The 20,347-nt window shown below is 38.9% G+C and overlaps 1 protein-coding gene and 1 non-coding gene across 3 annotated transcripts in view; one reads left to right on the forward strand and one right to left on the reverse strand.

The window, feature by feature from the left end:
* The window catches only part of Mosmo (modulator of smoothened), a 55,127-nt gene that overhangs the window by 5,853 nt on the left and 28,927 nt on the right, over positions 1 to 20,347 (forward strand). The window lies entirely within an intron of this gene.
* Positions 4,912 to 5,015, reverse strand: LOC127228972 (small nucleolar RNA U13). The gene has a single exon (XR_007835070.1). It is a non-coding gene; the product is annotated as a small nucleolar RNA U13 (small nucleolar RNA).

Below are 20,347 nucleotides of genomic sequence, written 5' to 3' on the forward strand. Positions count from 1 at the left end.
CTTACCTCTGAGCTGCAGTAACTCCAGTGTTCACAGACAAGTGGCATGAAGCAGCTCCCTGAAGCCAGTCTACTCAGAACTTGCCCTGACTTGTTGAGAGAGACAAGGTCAGATCCCCAAGAGAGCAGAAGCTGCTTTAAAAAGCACCCATACTGTTTCTCCATAAGTCTTTTGAGTCTTTCTCCAGCAAAATTCTTTTCCAGCAACTTTACAGTAGTACAATTGACATGGTGAAATTTACTCAATTTGTGTATACAATTCAGTGGTTTTTAGTTTATTTACAAAGTTGTATACTAGTATTACCCTATCTATTTTAGAGTGTTTTCATTATTCCAAAAAGCAAGGTAGAGAGTCAGTGTAATAGGCCTGAAGAAAAAAAAAATGGTACTAAGAGCATGGACAGAAGGCAGAAATAACTAGAAATTGTTAAAAGAAGAAATTCAGGAAAGGAAATTACCAAGTGATAGCTGGCAATCTGTTCATTAGGCTGGTGGTGGTGCCTGCCATGATCCCTCTTAATAGTAGTCACAAACATCAGTCCTCCACTGTTTAGTGATCAAACCAGTGTCATTGTTTGACTCCATTGCCAGATAAATGAGGGTTTGTTTTAGAGCCACCATGTAGTAGTAAGATGGCTCAAGTAAGATTTGGAGGCAGACAGGTTTTGATTCTTAGAGTCTCTTTATTCGTTCCATAATTTGAGGCCTGCAATATCCCTCATCTGTAAAATAGAGGTGATATACTTAGTTCAAAAGATAATTTTTGTTTTGTTTTGTTTTGTTTTGTTTGTCAAGACAGCCCTGGCTGTCCTGCAATTTGTTCTATAGACCAGGCTGGTCTCCAACTCACAGAGATCTGCCTGCCTCTGCTTCCTGAATATCTGGGATTAAAGGCATGTGCCACCACCACCCTGCTGCATTATCTGTCTTACTTGTTTACTTAAGCTCTGCCTTGTTCAGACAGCATGGTGTGTCTATAGTTGAAACATTCTTGAAACCAAGCTGAGTCCAATCTGGGTAGAAGGACTGCACAGTAAGTGTAGTGGCAATATAAACTTAATGGGACACTTACATGTGTAAGTACCCAAAGCAAGAGTGCCTTGGGTTTATGTGTATCTGGGACAGAGTAAAGAATTTTCTAAGTGAGAGGCAGCCAAGCATCATAGGAACAAAGAAACATGGTTGAGTCCTATTATCAGTGTTAGCCATGTTACTATTTTTAGACAGATTGCAGAGTTTTTGTTTTATTTTGTTTTTTAGAAAGGGTTTCATGCATTCCAAGTTGAGGATGACCTCCGGTGCTGGACTACAGTGTGGCCATCACTCTGCCTGAGATAGTTCTTTTAAGAATTTCTTTGGTTGTCCACAGCTTTTGTAATACAAATGTGAATTTATTTTCCTCACATATCACTGCATATACTTAACCAGTGGGTATCATATATGACATTATGGGGGACATTTGGGCACACAGTGAAATGCTATTGTTTGTAAAATTGTTATTGCATTAAGTAATCCTCATGGGTAGTATATATGTATTGACCTTATGCCCTCCCCTCTGTTCCCCAGGACCTCAGGTGGCACAGTGGCAGCATGTAGGTGTCATTTCAAATTCATAGCTTTACCTGCTCGTGATGCTTTAGTTATCAAAATGTTTTCTTTCAAACTTGTGCTTACTGGTGTTTTTTGTTTGTTTGTTCATGAAGAACTCCCTAGAATTTCCTCGTCCAGTTAAGCAGCTAGCTCCTAAAAAGCTTAGTAATCACTAAAACAACAAATTGGGGTAATTTCATGTTTTGACCATAGTCTACTAAAGAAGTGCCTGGCTAGAAGTCACTTTTCGGTAATGTTCCTGTGCCATTCTTGCTGTGTGCTCTGTTGCTAACTGAGTACTTGTTGCTGTGTGCTCTGTTGCTAACTGAGTACTTGTGAGCTTTTCATTGAGCAAATACAATGTGATGTTCCTCTGAGACTGGCTGCTTCAGAATTGACAAAAGAGTCTGTGTGTGAGTTTGTGTATACATATGTCCGTGAGTGTGCACCAACCAGCATGTGTGATTTGCTTCTATAAAGTTTCAGTGTATGACTCTAGTTCACTTTTGAGGTAGACCTTTCTTTGAATTACTCCTTTAAATTGATTTATTTTCAATTAGAAACATGCTGCACTTTTTTATGTGACTCGGCTATAAATAAAATGTCACATTTGGCATTTTGACACTTGCTGCTGTGTATATTGAGCAGAAAGGCAGCTGCTGACTTTTAATATAGATCTGTTCAAATAAGGACCATACCCTATATAGTCAGAGAGTGAACAGGAGTACAGAAAAGTGCAGTTGGATAACTCAAATAAGATAACGGAAAAAAAGAGAAAATGGAAGAGCAATTTATTACTCGTTCTTTGTTTGCAACATAGTGTTTACCCCGTAGCATCATTGGGTCAGCTTCCACCTGTGAAGATAGAAGTTCTCTTTAAAAATACACCATGTTCAGATCACTGTGTTAATCAGTTCACTAACTTGCAATGGCAAGTCTCAAACCCCTCTTAGATTATCCAAAATGTGACCATTTCCTTTATAAGTTTTCATCATTTTGATAAAGCAAACCTTTATCTTACCATGAATGTTCCTTGCTGTTCCCATGGGTATTCCCTAAGTCACTGGATTTATTTCTGTTCTCACAACAAAGGATATTGAAATGTTTGTAGTTCCAAAGGAACTTGTACTGAATAGTCAGAATGATTTTTATATTTAAAAAGATTTCAGTTATTCTGTGTGTGTGGGTATTTTGCCTGCTTGTATATTTGTGTACCTTCTGTGTGTCTGGTGTTTATGGAGGCCAGAACGGGGTGTTGGATCCCCTGGAATTCGAGTTATATATGGCTGTGAACTGCCATTTAGCTACCGAGAGTCAAGCCCAAGCCCTCTCAAAAAGCAGCCAGTGTTGTTCTTAATCACTGAGCCATCTCTCTAGCCCCGAATTTTTTTTTAGAGTTAATTATTTGATGCATATGAATGTTTTGCTTGTATCTTTATATGTGTACCCCTTGCATGGTTAGTGCCTATAGAGGTTGGAAGAGGACTCCAGGTACATTGGAACTGGAGTTGGAGTGTTGTGAGCCACCATGTGGGTGCTGGGAACTGAATGATCAATAGATGCTTTCAACCACTGAGCTATCTCTCCAGCTCCTCTACAGAAGGATTATATTTATCCTTGAAGTACCTGTACTCCTTAAAGATAAAATAGACTAGATGGTCACAAAGGAAGTCAGTTTTGATAAATGTGACACATTTAATGAGCATTTAAATAATCAGGAGGTCTTCTGCACTGCTTGTCCTTGGAGGTGGAATGCATGAGTAAAGGATGTATAGCAAAGAAATTTCCATTCCGTTCTGTTTCTCTACATGGCTGCTAAATTTATCTTTTCAGAGTACAAGTATAATCATAGTAAATACTTAGCATAGCACTTTGTGACAGATACTGTTCTAGGCTTTATCTGTGTTAACTAATTTAATCCTCACAATGTCCTTATGTAAGTACAGTTATTCACCCTGCAGAGAGATGAAGACTTACAGGACTTGTCCAGAGAGCTGATCCTGGCCTTTAACTGATGCTTGTGCCCTTAGACAGAAACCATGAATACATCTGCATCTGTAAAACAAAAGGCACTTAGTGGTGGTGTGGCTCCACTTCCCCTTCAATCTCCTTACAGAGCTCTGTATTCTAGCCCCGCTGCATTACTGTGTCCTAAGTACAACTCTCTTCCTATCTCAGAGATTTTGCTTATGTTTTCTCAGGCTACAAAGCCCTCATGTTCATTCTGGCCCCTATTTTATCTGCATCCTGCTCATCTGGCAAGCATCTCCAGCTGACATCTTTATAAAGCCGAAGTGATTTCACCTTAACAACTTGTAAATTTCTCATAGTGCCATGTTTGCATCGTGGTTATTTGTATGTTTCTTCTGATACTATTTTTTTTTAAGTATAGATTTTTTTTCTCATTTCTTTTAAGACAAAGTCTTGCACAATAGCCCTGTAAGTCACTTTGGGCCCCAGGCTGGCCTTGATATAATTCTTCAGTTTGCCTAGTGCTGGAATTTCAGATGTGAGCCACCACACCTAACTATTGTAGCACAGAATTTTTTTTTTAAAGTTCCTTGAGAAAAGGATATGATGTGTTATTCTCTGTATATTAGGTAGTGTTCAACCCGAGTTTGCAGGTGGCAAGAAAAAAGGAAATGTCATGATTAACACAAAGGTTTTAAACCTGAGTTGAGGAATAGGAGTGTGCAGAGTGCAGTGACTGAGCGAGGAGTTTGTTTTAGATGTGTTCTGTCTGAAGGAAGAGTAAGAACGCCCAAGGGGAAAGGGACTAGAATTCAGGAGAGAGAACTGTTTCATATATAATATATGCATATATGTCAAGTTATTCAGTAGTTATATATATCCATAGTGTTGTAATTTTTAAAATGCCACAAAGAGAATTCGTGCCATACAATAGAACGTTTATTGGAAGAGGAGATAGAAGGGGCAGGACAAGAGACTAGTCCCTGGGGAGAGTGGTGGAAGAGAAAGAGAGGGAGAAGAAGGGGGAGGGGGTGATGGGAGATGGGTAGGGCCACTTTAAAAGGGAATGTTGTAAATGCGCACAGGTGGGGCTCTTAATAACACATAGACTCTCACTTTTTTTTTTTTTTTTTTTAGATACATCAGTTGGTTTTCAATTGAAATATATAAGGTATAGCTACCCTGTATTGTTCCCAAATGTAAAACAATATAAGATGAAACTAATGTATAGGTTGATTGGTTATCTTGGCCAATACTAGTTAGATTCCTAAATTAGCCCTTAAGATCATGCTATAGCTTTTTACTTCTGTAAATAAACACAATGCAGTGTTTTAATTCCCCCCTTTTCTCATGTCAGACAGGTAATGAGCCAACATCCTAACCAGGTTTGTGAGAGTCACATGTCATGCAATGACATGAGCATTCAGTGTTCACTCTTACCGGCCAAAAGAGCAATCACTTTTAGCATTTTAAAAAGAATAGGGGAAAGTAGCCGGTTTGCCTTCGCTTTATTCATTAATCTACTGGTTTGATTTCAGAGCTTAAAACATTTGTTTCCTGTGGTAAATATATTTCACTGAGGTTTTGATTTGGTTTGGATCAGTGTAGTTTGGTTTTTGTTTTCCAGACAGGGTCTCACTATGTAACTCTAGCTGTCCTGGAACTTATTACATAGAACAGACTAACCTTGAACTCAAAGAGATATATATGCCTGCCTTTGCCTCCCAAGTGCTGGCATTAAAGGTGTGCACTACTATGCCTGGCTTGAGGTTTTTGTTTTAAGCTAAAGTACCATCCCCTACATTTTTTGTTTGTTTGTGTGTTTGAAGAGACAAGGTCTCATGTAGCCCAGCTTGGTCTTAGATTCACTATGGCCAAGGATGACTTTGAAATCTTTTTAACAAACTCTTTTAAAATTTTTAAATTATATATATATGTCTACATATGTGCACATGAATACAAGTTCTTATGAAGACCAGAGGCACTGGATCCCCTTGGAAATGGAGTTAGTGATGGTTGTAAGCCACTCAGCATGAGTGCTGGGCCCTCTGCAAAAATAGCATGTGTTCTTATCCACCAAGCCATCTCTCTAGCCCTGTAATGGGCTCCTTTTAGAATTCCACTCTAGAAAAGACTTGAATAGGTTTTGGATCAGAAGACAAGCCCTCCTTGTATGTCAAATCACACTGGACTGTTTCTCATATCCACCTATAACCATTTACAATCACACTGGTGGCCAGTGTACAATGTCTGGTTTAAACGAACCAGCTGACACTTAAAACTTAATATTCTTGGTGTGAATACCTTCCCGGTTATCAAGGGTGATAGGTACATTGTGGGTTTCTCCCCATTGTGCCATTTCTTTTATTTACTTTTTGCTTCTAGAAGTGGTTAACAGTACTTTTGTCCCTTTTAGCCCAGGGTTAACAAAATAGCCTGTTGCTTACCCTTCATCTCTCACTGTTCTCTGCCTTCCTTCTCAAGAGCCAGTTGCAGCAAGTTCCCAGCCTGCCTGTGCAAGCAGTTCCACCCAGCTGAAAAGTGCCATTCTCAGTGCTCAGTTCCCACTGACTTGATGCACACCTGCTCCTGAACTCAGCTGCTCTTTTTCTGACCTGGTTGGTGGTTTTCCTGAGTGTTTTTGGAGAATCCATTCACTTCTGTAATAAAAATGAGTATCTTGCTCATGTTGATACAGATTACAATGACAGTAGCCCCTTTCTGTTAGCCTGCTTCCCTTTTAGACATCCCCAAAATTAGTTAGCTGTATGCTTTTTAACAAGTCCTTGTCTTTTTCCCATGCTGCTATAGAATTCTAACTTGTCTGTCTGCATTTTCAGTCACTTCAACAAGACTTGAAGGAGAGCTTTTTAATAAACGTTGATTGAACTTATTGGCTAGTGCAGTTGATTTGAACTAATTCATACATGTATATACATACAAGAGATTTAGTACAAATCTGTCTAGTATCTTTGAAATTTTTATTAATCATGGGAGTGTGTGATATTGTGATTTTTCTAAGGATGCATATTTCCTAGTTACACCATAAGAGGTTTATGTCCTGTAACACCCATTTATACCAAAAACATGTCTGTGGTTAGCTAAAAATGCAAGGGAAAGTCATAGTAGAATGCACTAATCCCAGCATTTGGGATCATAGGCAAGGAGAAGCAGTACATGGTAGAGGCTACCCTGGTCTGCACAGTCCAGGCCAATTAAGGATTCAAAGTAAGACCCTGTATTTGAGGGAGGGGGTAGATTACTTATGTTTACACTCAAATGGCAACGTGTAGAGGCAGGGGTCTTTAAACATTTTATGCTCAGAATCCTGTTGTGCCAGAACCCCACATCTGTAGATGTATTTGTGACTTTTCCTCATTGCTTTAACAAATACCTTTACTTTAACAAAGCAGAGGTTTGTTTTGACTTACAGTTTGAGGGTTCAGTCCATCATGGCAGGGAAGGCATGCATCAGAAGCATGAAACATCTATTCACATTGCATCTGCGATGGGAAGCAGAGATGAACTTGTTCTTAGCCTCCCTTCTCTATTCTCTATTCTCCTGGAATGGTGTCACCCTCATTTAGGATGTGTCTTCTGACATCAGTTAACCCCATCTAAAACTCCTTATAGACATGCTATGTCTCATAGATGATTCTAGATCCTGACAAGAAGACAATGTGAAGCATCACAGTGGGCGTGTGGAAGAAGTATGCAAATTAAACATTCACACTTATTAATTAGTTACACTTACTCTAAGATGTGTGTGTGTGTGTGTGTGTGTGTGTGTGTGTGTGTGTGTGTACATGAGTGCAATGCCACAGAGGCCTGGAGAGAGTGTGGGATCCCCTGGAACTGTAAGTACAGGCAGTTGTGAGCTGCCAGACAAGGGTGCAAGACTCTCATACTGTTAACCACTGAGCTATCTTCTCCAAGAAATTTATTTTTAAAATAACCCTTTAGTATACGTATGATTTTATTGTATAACAAAGACAAAAGCACATTTACATATTGATGAGAAGGATGTGCTTATTTTACATGAAGAACTCAGTCTTGGCTGAATACTTGCTACTGTAAGGCTTCATCAACATTTTTCAGTTGATCAATATTTTGATTTGATGATTGTCAGTGCTGAGAATGCTACTTCACATAATTCATAGCACAAAATGGCAGAATAGGTTTAAGGCCATTTCAGGAATAGTTGGCAGTTCTGTCCAAATATCAAGCCAAAATTCATTTAATGATTTTTTTCTTAATGAAACTGAAGTTAGCAACTCAAACAGTTTTTAAAATCAAACATTCTGATACAGTGTAATTCAAAAACAACTTAATTTGATAAACACTGGAGAATGATAACAGGAAATCACTAAAAGTCTTTGTTTTCCATTATGTTCAGGGAAGTCTCTGTGTACAATAAAGGCACCACAGTTCACAGCATAGAGGAGTCTCAAACCTGAGCTGAGATGTCTCAGGCAGAGTTCTTTGCTTTGCATGGAAAGATGGCATTCAATGAAGAATGCATGTGGGTTTAGAAACAAGGGTGAGTGCACAGGCCGGCATGGCTGGAAACACCTTGGCGTCGTCTTTGATTTTTATTTATTGGGTTTTCAGAAACTTTTACTGATAAACTCTTAAGGTGACCTAACAGTTTGGGTCTACATTCTCATCCCTTCTACTTCACCAGCAACTAGTTTCCTGAGTTTTAGCTGGTACCAAAATCATATATATCTGATACCAATAGCTAAGTGAATTTTTATGTAATGGAGCTGCATTCTCATAGACACTAATTTATTGATAATTAGGGGCGTTTTGTGATTGTGTGAGACAATGTAGAGACATAGGAAGAGAGTGGTAAAGAATAGAGTTGGTGATCTGTAATTTTTATGTGGGAATGTATTACTATATAAACCAATTTTGAGATGGTTCACTCATTAAGGAGGGCAAATAAAAATGGTGATGAAATAAAGGTGTGCTAACTAGTTGTTAATGAACTCTGTGTTCTGTGAAAAAGGAATGATTAAGTTAAGTATAAATAACTTGGGTAGCCAGGCCACTGCTGGGGATTGTACTGAGTAAATTGATGGGAAGAACTGAACTGTTGAAGATTTTGTTTCTTAAAGTATTTTATGTGACAAGTTTCCAAACAAATTTTTTCCCCAGACAGGATTTTTTCTGTAGCTTTGTAGATCAGGGTGTCCAGGAACTCACAGAGATCTACCTGCCTCTGCCTCCTGATTGCTGGAATTAAAGTCATGTGCCACCACTGCCTGGGCTCCAGACAGTTTTTTAAATTACCTTATTTTGAAAAATCTCTTCTTTAATTAGCAAAATCAAATGGAATTCCATTTTTTTAAAACTACCCAAGAAGTTACTGCAGTGTGTGGCTCTAAAAAGTAGTTTCATGTAATATATCAGAAAATTGTCAGGAAAATCTAAGCCCAAGATTTCTACACAATTTTAAAAGGAAGAAAGATTGGCAACCATAGTAATTTGAAAATGTGCTTTTTATCAGAACTAAAACTATAAAGAAGTATTATATTTCTTTTATTAGGGTGAATTTTTGAGCACTAGATTACTTTAGAATGTTTCTGTCCAAAATAGCTCTGTATGGGAAATGTCCCACTTTGTCGATGTCAATGGAACATCTTTGTTGAGGTTTCTAAGGTACTGAGTTTGGATAAATACCCAAGAAAAATTGAATTGTTTTGCCCAGATATTTCCAAATAACAAACTCTGAGCCCAGCTGTGGAAGCAGACCTGGTGCATTCCTAACCAGTTCTTTCTAGCTAACACGTAAATATTTAACTTGTTATTAGGTCCCTAGTCCAGTTATGTTGAAAGTTAAATGAGCCTGTATGAAACATGGAATACTATAGCTCTTAGGAAGCACTCAGTATACTGACAACTGTATCCCTTTCTCTCTAAGTATGTGAGTGGCCCTTGTTTTCTTTATGTGTACATGTGTGGTACGTGTATGTATGTGTATTCATGAATGTGCAGGTGTGTTTGTGTACCTGTATACGTGGAGACCTAAGGTTGAAGTTGGATGTCTTCCTCAACCACTGTCCACCCAATTCAAAGAGCCAGAGTTCACCTGAACTCAGAGGGCTCCTATACAACTAGTCTCACTAGTCGTCTTGTCCCTGGGGTCCCCTGTCTCCACCTTCCAAATGCTGGAATTACAGGTTGGCCACTTTGCCACATGACATTTACATGGGTTCTTGGAATCTGAACTCCAGTCCTCATGCTTGCACAAAAAGTGCTTTAACTGCTGAAGCTTCTTCCCAGCCTGGGTGGCATTTATTTCAGTATTAGCATTTTAAGATAGAATTGAGCACAGAACTAGTTTTTTTCTGAACTGTAACACTTGAGATCCCATTTGAGAAGTGAGAAAGAAAACTGCTAAACACCTACTCCATTGTGCAATCTCAGGAAGACTGACTCTAATTTGTTTCCTGCCTTAGTCCTTGTCTTCAGCAACTCTGCCTGAGCATGAAAAGGTCTCTGTTCCTTTGGAGATACTTGCTAGGCTAAGTGAACAGATCATCTCCAGGGTCTTTATTATGGCTGGTTAACCATAACCCTTGAGAAGAACATATGAATACTGTTTTCAATTTATACCTGCATATTTCTAGATTCACAATGAGTTATTTTCCTAGGTCTTACCATCCAATTTAAAAAATGTATGGTCCCTCTCACACAGAAAACAAAAGAATATATAGGTGGAAATCAATAGAAGTTTTTACTTTCAATTGAACTATTCAGATTTTCTATTCTTGTTTTCAGGTTTCTAGAATAAAATCATTATACTGAACATTTGTATACATGTGGCTATATATTCATTCTTCAGTGTCCCTGGATGGCTGGCTTTAGTAACCACAGCCATGATGCACAAGTTCACTATGTAAAGCTGCATACCATCTCCTTATAAACCAGACCATCCTTCTGTTTGCTTTTTCATCTCAATTATTTATAATGCTTAATACAATAGAAATGCTGTCTAAATAGTTGTGCATTGATTAATGGCAAAGAAAAATATAAGCCTTTAGTATTTTCAGTATAGGTGCAGTTTTGTTCCTCTCCTCCCTTGGATATTTTCAATATGGGGTTGGTTGTGGAACATGTGGATACCATACACATATGTATGCAAGTATTTGTGTGGAGGTATGTTTGTGTACCTGTACACATGTGGAGATCTGAAGTTGAAGTTGGACGTCTTCCTCAATCACTGTCCACTCAATTAATTGAAGCAAAGTTTCAGCTGAACCCAGAGGGCTCCTGTACAACTAGTCTCTCTAGTTGTCTTGCCCCTGGGGTCCCCTGTCTCCACCTTCCAAATGCTGGAATTACATGTTGGCTACTCTGGCCACATGACATTTACATGGGTTCATATAAATACTGTACACATGCAAATGCAGTACCTTTGTTTTATTGTAATTATTCAGTCGCATGCAGTGGAAGTATGTGTTTAATGTATATGTTGTAATCATTGCAGCTGTGTCATTGATAAAGCTGCAGAACTCTGGGATTGCCAAAAGATTTTCTAACATGAGAAGAACACAACTAAATACTCCAAAAATCAAAGGCTTATTTTTGAAACTGCTTCCTTCTTTAATTAATCTCTTAGCATCCTGAGTTATGTGTAATTTGCTTAGTGGTATTTCTTTTAATTTTGCTGTTTCAAAAACTTTGCTTTTCAGAAGGCTGTAGATCACACAGCTCTTGCTCTGCATTCACTCTCCAGCTAGCTTTCCCTCCCCCGTGAACTTGAGTGCACGCATGTCACCAGATCATTTCTTCTCCTCCCCTTCTGTAGTGCTCATGCTTTAAAAGTCACAAAGGCGGATTGTTTAGTGCACATTCTTGACATTTTAAATACCTCTGATTTTGAAAGCTTTCTTTCTCTGTGCTTCTAGGTCTAAGCATGATTCATAATATGAAAGAGGGCTCCTGAAGTTCTCCTCTGTCAAGTTGCCTGCCATTTAGTCTTCTGGCCCTCTCATCTGTCTAGTAGTGAGAGATCAACTCATCTTCATGTCATGTATATTACCACTGGTCTGGGGTTTAAGGAAATCTGCTTTGCCTTTGTTTAGAACGCTTCTATTTTAAACTTTTACTTTTCCATCAATTTAGACTTCAGAATATGATATAGCCATCAACTGACCTGGAACTCTACACACTGAAATCTGCTTGAAAAGAAAAATGCTATTGCATTTTCAAAGGCTTTGGGACAGGTATTTGAACCCCTGGTAATTATCAAATTGCCAAACATCTTCACAAAAACCACTGATAGCGTAGAAAGACAATTTCCTCAGCTTCCTCCTGCCATAAGCTCATGCTTCTTTATCCTACCTCTAAATTCTGAAACATTCCTGGCAAAATGCTTTCTAAGTCCATTAAATATGAAGAAAATCTATACAAAGACCATCACATGTTATTTCAGACTCTAGATGGAATCTATACTAACTATCCTGATTCATCATTGATAAGAATGCCCCAAGCTAGTATTCTCTTGGGTTTAATTTTGCAGACCTTCCCGTAAGTAGATATTTATAACCTGTCATGCATCACTGCGTGAGAAGATTCAGCTCTGGAGTATTTGGAAATCAAAACTGTATTTTCCTACACTCTCTCTGGAATGACATAGCCCTTGCAGTCAGGAACTCACCACAGCTGTGGTTAACTGCACAAGATCAAGCCAATAAGATGAATACTCATTCCAACAAGCAGTAGCAATTGGACCCATTGGATCATACAAAAACATGGGGGGGGGGTGGACATGAAAGGGGGCGAGGGACATATTAGAAGTAGAAGGAAAGTGGGAGGGGGAGGTGATAAAAATACATTGTATGGTGGTTTGAATGAAAATGGCCCCCATAGGGTAATAGGGAATGGGGACCATTGGGAGATGTGACCTTGTTAGAGGAAGCTTGTCACTGGTGGTGACTTTGAGGCTTTGAGGTTTCAGATGTTCAAGCCAGGCCCAGTGTCTCTTTGTTTCTTCTGCCCGCCAATCCAGATGTAGAACTCTCAGCTCTTTTTCCAGCACCATGTCTTGTCTGCCTTTGTGCCATCATGTTTCCTGCCATGATAACAATGGGCTAAACCCAATTAAGTGTTTTCCTTTATGGGTTGCCATGGTCATGGTGTCTCTTCACAGCAGTAGAGACCCTGACTAAGACACACTGTATGCATGTTATAAAATTGTCAAAGAATAAATAAAAGTTTTACTTAAAATTTCTGTTTTTCAGTCAATATAAGCATGAATATGCCTGAAAAATGCTTGTATACATAGATCATTTTTCAATATCAGATTTTGCTTAGAATATCTGAACATTAACTACCTCATGTATTTTTTTTTTTTTTAAAGTTAAATTATGTCAGTACTTTTCTCTTTACCATTAAATATTTTCAGTATTATGTGACTCTTCTTGGAAGGGGGCTTGCTTTTTTTTTTTTTTTTTTTTTTTTGGTAACTCTTATTGTGAGATGACAAAGGATCTCTCTCTCTCACACACACACACATACACACAATCATCAGTTTATCCTAATCTTCAAAAAGTACTTATAATTTACTTTCTGTAGGCCCAGTCTAATGAGTGATCCAGACAGTCACTGAAAAAAGCCCCCAAGACAGTTCCAGGTGCTCATTGCTATGGAAGCTCACTGATTGCCTCTGAGGCATCATGGAAGGGTAACAATGGTTACAAGATAAATGACAGTTTTCCTCCTTTTAAAATTTAAACACATATTTTAAATTGAAATAATTACATGATTTCTCCCTTCTCCTCCCTGCCACACCCTTTTCATATATCCTCCCAAATTCATGGCCTCTTTTTCTTTAGTTGTTATTATGAAAATGTTTTTAAAGTTATTTTTTAGATGACTTATTTTATTTGATTTTATGTGTGTATGTCTGTGTGAGGGTGTCAGACCCCTGGAACTGGAAATACAGGCAGTTGTGAGCTGCCATGTGGGTGCTGGGAATTGAGCCCGGGTCCTCTAGAAGAGCGGCCTGTGCTCTTAACTGCTAAGCCATCTCTCCAGCCCCATGCAAATGTTTTTTTATTTGTATGGTTTGGGTTTTGAGTTTCTCTGTGTATCCCTGGCTGGCCTAGAACTTGCCCTGTAGACAAGGCTGGCCTCAAACTCAAGGGATCCACCTGCCTCTGCCTCCCAAATACTGGAATTTAAGGGGTTCATTACCATGCCTGGTTTCTGTGTATGTATGTATGTATGTTTGTATGTATGTATGAATTTATGAATATGGCAGTATCTAAAAATTGTGTATGAATTAGCCAAGGAAAGAAGGGACATGAGTTTCCTGAGTAAAAGGAAACATGCATGTGTTACTGGATTTTCTTGTCCTGTTTGGTCCCGCCGCCCTTGGGCCCCAAATGAGCACACAGGCACAATATTTGTTATAAAACTGTTGACCAATGACTAGGGCTTCTTATTGGCTAGCTGTGCCTTAATTATTAACCCCTTTCTATTAATCTAAATATTTCCACACGGTCTTATCTTATCAGAGAATGTCCAGACCTGTTACTCCTTTGGTGGCCTACATGGTGACTGTTCTGGTGGGCCCTCTCTCTGCCTACCTTTCCCAGAATTCTCCTCATCCTAGTCCCATCTGTCTTCCTGCCTCATTGGCCAGACAGTGTTTTATTCATTAACCAATAAGAGAAACATATATACAGAAGGACTTCCCCCATCGTGCATGCAAGGCCTTAGAGGCTTCTCTATCCCATACTACATTTTTGTGGAGAAAACTTGGAAGCTTGGTGGATGGAGAAACACGGATTGGACAATGAAGAGCATGGTTTTATCATGAGCAGATTTCCTGAGATATATTCATATGCCATTCAACCCACACTTAAAATGTACTGTTTGGTGTTCTCTAGTTGTATATTCACAGCTATACATCTGTCATCCATTTAGATTTAGCCAATTATAGAGCATTTTCATTATTTCAAAAGGAAGCCCTTATGCCCTTTAGTCATCACCCCCACCTACCCTAGCCCTAGGAAGCTATCTAATCTACTTTCTGTTTCTCTGTTTTCCTACCCTGTATAGTTCATATAAATGGAATCATAAGATATGGTCTTTTATCACTGGCATTTTGCATAACATTTTCAGGTAGTGTCCATATGATAGCATGCATCAAAATTTTATTCCCTTTTGTTGCTATTCATGGATACAGTCTACAGTTTAACAACAAGATACCTTGTTGTTACTGGATATTTGGGTTATTTCTACCTTTTGTGATCATTATAAACCATCATATCCATACACATTTTCCTATGGACAGAGGTTTTTATTTCTCATGCACATATCTACCAGCGACACTGCTGAGTAGTATGGGAATTCTCTGGCTGTTCAAGGAGCAGCAGGCCTGTTCCGGTGTGGTTCCAGTCACTCTTATACCTGGCTGTGTACTAGTAATGTTTGAAGCTGCCAGTTTCCCTTTGATTTTCTGCAGTTTGAATATGATGTGTGTGTGTGTGTGTGTGTGTGTGTGTGTGTGTGTGTGTACGCCTCCTTTATTTCTGTGGTTTTAAGGGCTTTTTAAGAAGATTTATTTTATTATATTTTTGGTTTTTTTAAAAAATGTGTCTATGTTTGTGCTCATACATATGTGAGTAGCTAGAAGAGGGTGTTAGAGGCCTGAAGAGGATGATAGATACCTTGAAGTTGCAGTTAGCAGGCAGTTCTGAGCTGCCTGATGTGGCTGCTGGAAACTAAACTCTGATCCCCTGCAATAGCAGCAAGAGCTCTTAGTTGTCTCACTATCCCTTTATCTGCCAGTGGCTTCTGAGTAAGGCCTGAGACCTGCTCTTCTCTAAATTGTATGATGAGACAGAGGAGTATTCAAATATCCTGTGGTCCTTTAATCCTGTAATTAGGTCACAGTCTCTTAGTAATGTCTGTTCTGGGTGGTAGCCCTCACAAGTGCTTCCTGGAAGGAATGTAGTAAAATACCTTCTTTTCTGAGATGGGTAGGGTTCTGGTGAAAAGATTTCAGTTTTTTGTTTGTTTGTTTGTTTGTTTGTTTTTTAAAGAACTGATATTCTGGGCTTATTTTTCACTGGTTGTGTGCATGAGGCAATCTCTTGTTGATCATCACTGAGAACTCCAAAGGGCCCCTAGAGACAAACTCAAGAAAGTTGGCTTCTTCCACCCCAGACTGGGCCCTCTTAGAATTTCCAGTTCTCAGACCTTGACTGCACAGTTTGGTTTGTAGAAGCCTATCTGGTTACAGCTTGGGTTTTTCTTGTCTATGCCCAGCTTCTTATGCCTTCCCCTCTCTTTTGAAGCAGTATTTGAAAGTATGTTTTCTACAATACCCAAATGTTTATTGTTAATTGTGTTTGTTTGTTCTGTGAAATGGGTTCTTGTGTTGTAGCCTGGAATTAACTTGTGATAGATTCACTTGCCTCAGCCTCCTTACTTCCAAGTTGCCACCACACAGAAATTTTGACATTTCTGCCTTTGTAAATTTATTGCATCTGTCTGGTGGTGGTTTGCCTTGTAACCCCAGTTCTCTGATAAATCTAAGAACTGTTGACGTTTAGTTTGTTCAGAACTTTTCTTGTTCTGTGAGAATGCCATCTTAGCCCATTAACATGCTTGACTGAAAATGAGAAGTTATACTTTGTTTACTTTATACCTGTGTGGTTTTTCTTGTGGTTTGGAAGAGTTGCTGTTATAAAGGTGTCAATTTCTTAAATATTGGCATATTAATTGCTCATATATGGGAATGTACTTTGTTTTGTATGTTGATCTTGCTTCCTGCAAGTTTATTACTTCTGATAGTATTTTAAAGGATTTAATTTTCTTTCTTGATTTCTCTGCCTAGAACTTCTGATGCAAGCATCTTTGTCTTACTCTAGGTCTTAGGAGGAGAATTTAGTTTATTCTCTCTGCATTAAACATATTAGCTGTGGGTTAGTTGGTTTGAGACAAGGTCTTGCTGTGAAGCCCAAGTTGGTCTTAAGCTTCTTGTTATCCTCCTATCTCAGTCTTTCAAGTCTCTTTTGGTTTGGTTTGTTGTTGTGTTTGCATTATGCTTATTTGTTTGAGCAGGTTCATTTCTTTGCCAGACATAATGGTAACATTTTTATAAAAGCCTGTACTGTCAGGACCACTATTGGTAGTGAATTTTGTTTATATACTTTTTGAGACAGGTTATCTGGACCTCACTAAGTAGTGTAGCTGGCACTCGTGATTATCCTCCTGCCTCAGCTTCCAAGTGCTAAAATTACAGGCATGAGCTGTCATGTCTCACTGATAATACTGAATGTTTTATAACATTGAATGTTCCATAGTCCATTACAAGCTCATTAATTGTGTTTGTACTCATTTCTGTGCATTACAAAGTTGTACATGGCTCCATCACTGTGTCTACAAGCAAAGTAAGAACCAGACATAGTGTTATGTGTATCTCTGGCTTATTCTTTTTAGTTCTGAACAGAGTTCTGTTGTATAAATATGGAGTTTAACCATTGACCTTTCTGTCTTCTTATTGGATACAGGCACTTAGAACAGTGTTGGCACATAAAAGTGTGTGTGTGGGGGGGGTATGTGTTTGGTATTCAGTGTACATATGTGTGTAAATATGAATAAAATATAATAAGGAAAGTTACCATGAAAGAAGTCATTTTAATAATTTAAGAATTAGGATGTAGTGACCTGGGCAGAAATGATAGCAGCAGGAATGGGAGGAAGGAATAAATAAGGAAAGTTATAAACAAAAATGATTTTTAACAATTAGAGGAGATTGTAAATAATAAAAGTGGTTCCAAGATTTCTGAACTGGGTGGTTAGGGCTGTAATAGTCCTGCTCTTGGTGCCTTTATCTCCTTTTATAGCTTTTATGGCCAAGACTTAGAAAAGAGCCTAGAATATAATGATGGGCACTAAAAATTTGAATGAGTGATAAGTGAATTAATGAATGAAAAAAGAATAAAGAAAAACAGGAGGATATATCGTAGCTGCTTTGTGTGCTTAAAGTCACAATAGGATACTAAACAAAGGAGGAATAGGGCTGCGATCCTGGAAAGGAGGGCCCAGGCCTTGCAGGAGCTAAAAGTGGTGGTCATAGGACAGCAGAAATGTGCAGGGAAGCACAGCACTAATTTCAGAAAGTAAGCATCGGTGTAAACCCTGATGAAAATGACCAAAGATGACTGAAAGGACGTGGCAGAGATTGGCAAGAATGAAACAGACCAATGTAGTGAGAGTCATATTACTGACTACGAATGTGAACCGTGAAGATGAAAGAGAGGCATTGTGGTAATCCGAGGCAGACGCGCCCTCCAGGAACATGTAGTTTGCCTTGCTTTTTCTTGTTGTTGTTTTGTGCAATTCATTTGATGTTTCAAAATAATCTAAGTATATTCGAGAGAGAGGACATTTATTAGTCTATGCCAGTTGTCAAATTGGTACCATGTACAAGACTAACATGGGCATTTCATTTAAAATGCAGATAACCCTAGTAGATCTGGAGACCCAAAATTGGCATTTCTCCAACAAATAATAAATACCCAATGAATTCTGGCACAGTTAAGCACTAAGGCTGCCGCTAACAGTGAGCCAGGGGTTAATGAGTAACTGAAACAAGAGATGGGTGTGAAGGGCATTTATTTGAAAGGTTAAAAGTGTAAGGGCCAAGCATTAGAAGAGGAAGGCATTCTTCATGAAAACAGGCTGACAGGCTGAGAGAGGTGATGTCAGAAATTTTGAGGTAAGTTTCTAGATAGAAAAGGCAGATGAAGTGGTGGCATCATTTGTATGACCTTGATTTTTTTTTTTTTTAAATTGAGAATGGGTTATCTTCTCTGGGCAGCACAGAGAATCTGAAGAACAGGGAAAGTTTGGAGAAATTGCAGTAGACAATTCAAGGGAGTCAATAAAGGATCCTAAGCTTGGACCAGCAATGCTGGGGTTCTATGTATGAGCTCGTAGGTGGACCCTGTCAGTAGTTACCTGACCTTGGTAATTCTTCATGGCTCCATTCATCTGACAGTTTCCATCATAGAAACATATGATTATGTATGGACCCAAGACTTAGCAGGGGCTCCCTTTTACCACAAGGCAGCTGAGTATTGTTTGTGTTAGATTGTAGGTGCTGAGTGTGATACAAGTTGAGGTGGTTATATATAGTGACTCTTGATCAAGGGACATGTTAAAGTATATGATCAGTTTAGGCTTAAGACATTCTGAAATGTCAATCATGTAAAAACTAAAATGGAAAACAAGTTATGTAGAATGCAGCTTATTAAAGGAGCTCATGGCTCTTGCCCATCTAGAAATATTTGGTTTGTATTATGGGTACAACTTTATCAATATTAACAATAACTAGTTTTTAAACTATATCTATATATCTGCCACGTTCTTGGCTTTTTTACAAAGTAAATTTATTGAAGGTCCTCCAACAACCCATGAAGTGGTTGTTGCCATTTTATAGATGAAAAAAGTAAGGCAGAGAGGGTAAGTAGCTTGCCTAGAGTTATAGAGTGGGTAACTGACAGTGAGTCCTAGGCCTACTTGGTATGCAGCATGCTGTGCTCTTAGCCACTGTTTTTGCTGCCATTCACTGGTCCTTGTGTTAATGATAACTTTCAAACAGCTTGGCAAGCTGCTCCACATTACCTGACAAGCTTGTGTATAGCAGCAAACATATAACCAAGTGAAAGGATGTAGTCCATTCTAGTATAAATTAGTTAATGCAGAGCATGACATTTGGGTATTGTAGAAAACATACTTTTGAATACTGCTTCAAAAGAGAGGGGAAGGCATAAGAACGGTAGCATTATGGGGTGCTGATGAGATGACTCCATCAGTCAGGTGCCTGCTGCACAAACTCAAGGACCTGAGCTTGGGTCTCCAATATTCACATGAAAAGCTGGATATTGTGCTATATGTCTTTAACCCTTGTGCTGGAGGCCATGAAGACAGGGGGATGCCTGAAACTCGCTGGTCAGCCAGCCTAGCCAAATCTAATGAGATCCAATGAGAGACTCTGTTTCAAAGAGTACCAGGTGGAGAGCAATCAAAGAAGGCACTCAACATCCATCTCTGGCCTCCAAGTGCGCACACCCACACAAACATGGATATACTTGTATTAGTCACGATTCTCTAAAGTCACAGAACTCTTAGAATGAATGTGTATTTATTCATACACATACATATATATGGGAATTTATTGGAATGACTTACAGGCTGCAGTCCAACAATGGCTAGCTGTGAGTGGAAAGTCCAAGGATCTAGTAGCTGCTCAGTCCCACGAGGCTGCGTGTTCTAGGCTGGTCTTCTGTATATGCTGGAATCTTGAGGAAGCAGGCTCCAGTGCCAGTGAAGGAACGGGACATGCTGACAAGGTGAGAGCAATCAGGCAAAGAACAAACAATTTCTTCCTTATTCCATTGTCCTTATTTAGGTTTCCAGCAGAAGGTATGGCCCAGATTAAAGGTGTGCCTTAAAGTCTGGATTAAAGGCATGTATCCCGCCTCAATATGTTGCCATCCTGCCTGAAGATCCGGATTAACCAAGAATAACCATAACTCTACCATATATACATACATACAATCATTAACTGCCAACAGCTCCTCAGCTAGAAGTGGGGCATCATGTTAGACTTCTATGGTCCTTATAAATAAATGGAGTTCTTTGGTGTTGGCTGTGAGCCTTCATGGATAGAAAAGATATTTGGGGATAAAGAAAATTAGGTTTAACTACTGAAAATAAAAATAATGTGGTCTGCATTTGTTAAGAGGATTTCTGTA

This window comes from Phodopus roborovskii, unplaced genomic scaffold (genome assembly GCF_943737965.1).
Source record: "Phodopus roborovskii unplaced genomic scaffold, PHOROB, whole genome shotgun sequence".
NCBI classification, from domain to species: Eukaryota; Metazoa; Chordata; class Mammalia; order Rodentia; family Cricetidae; genus Phodopus; species Phodopus roborovskii.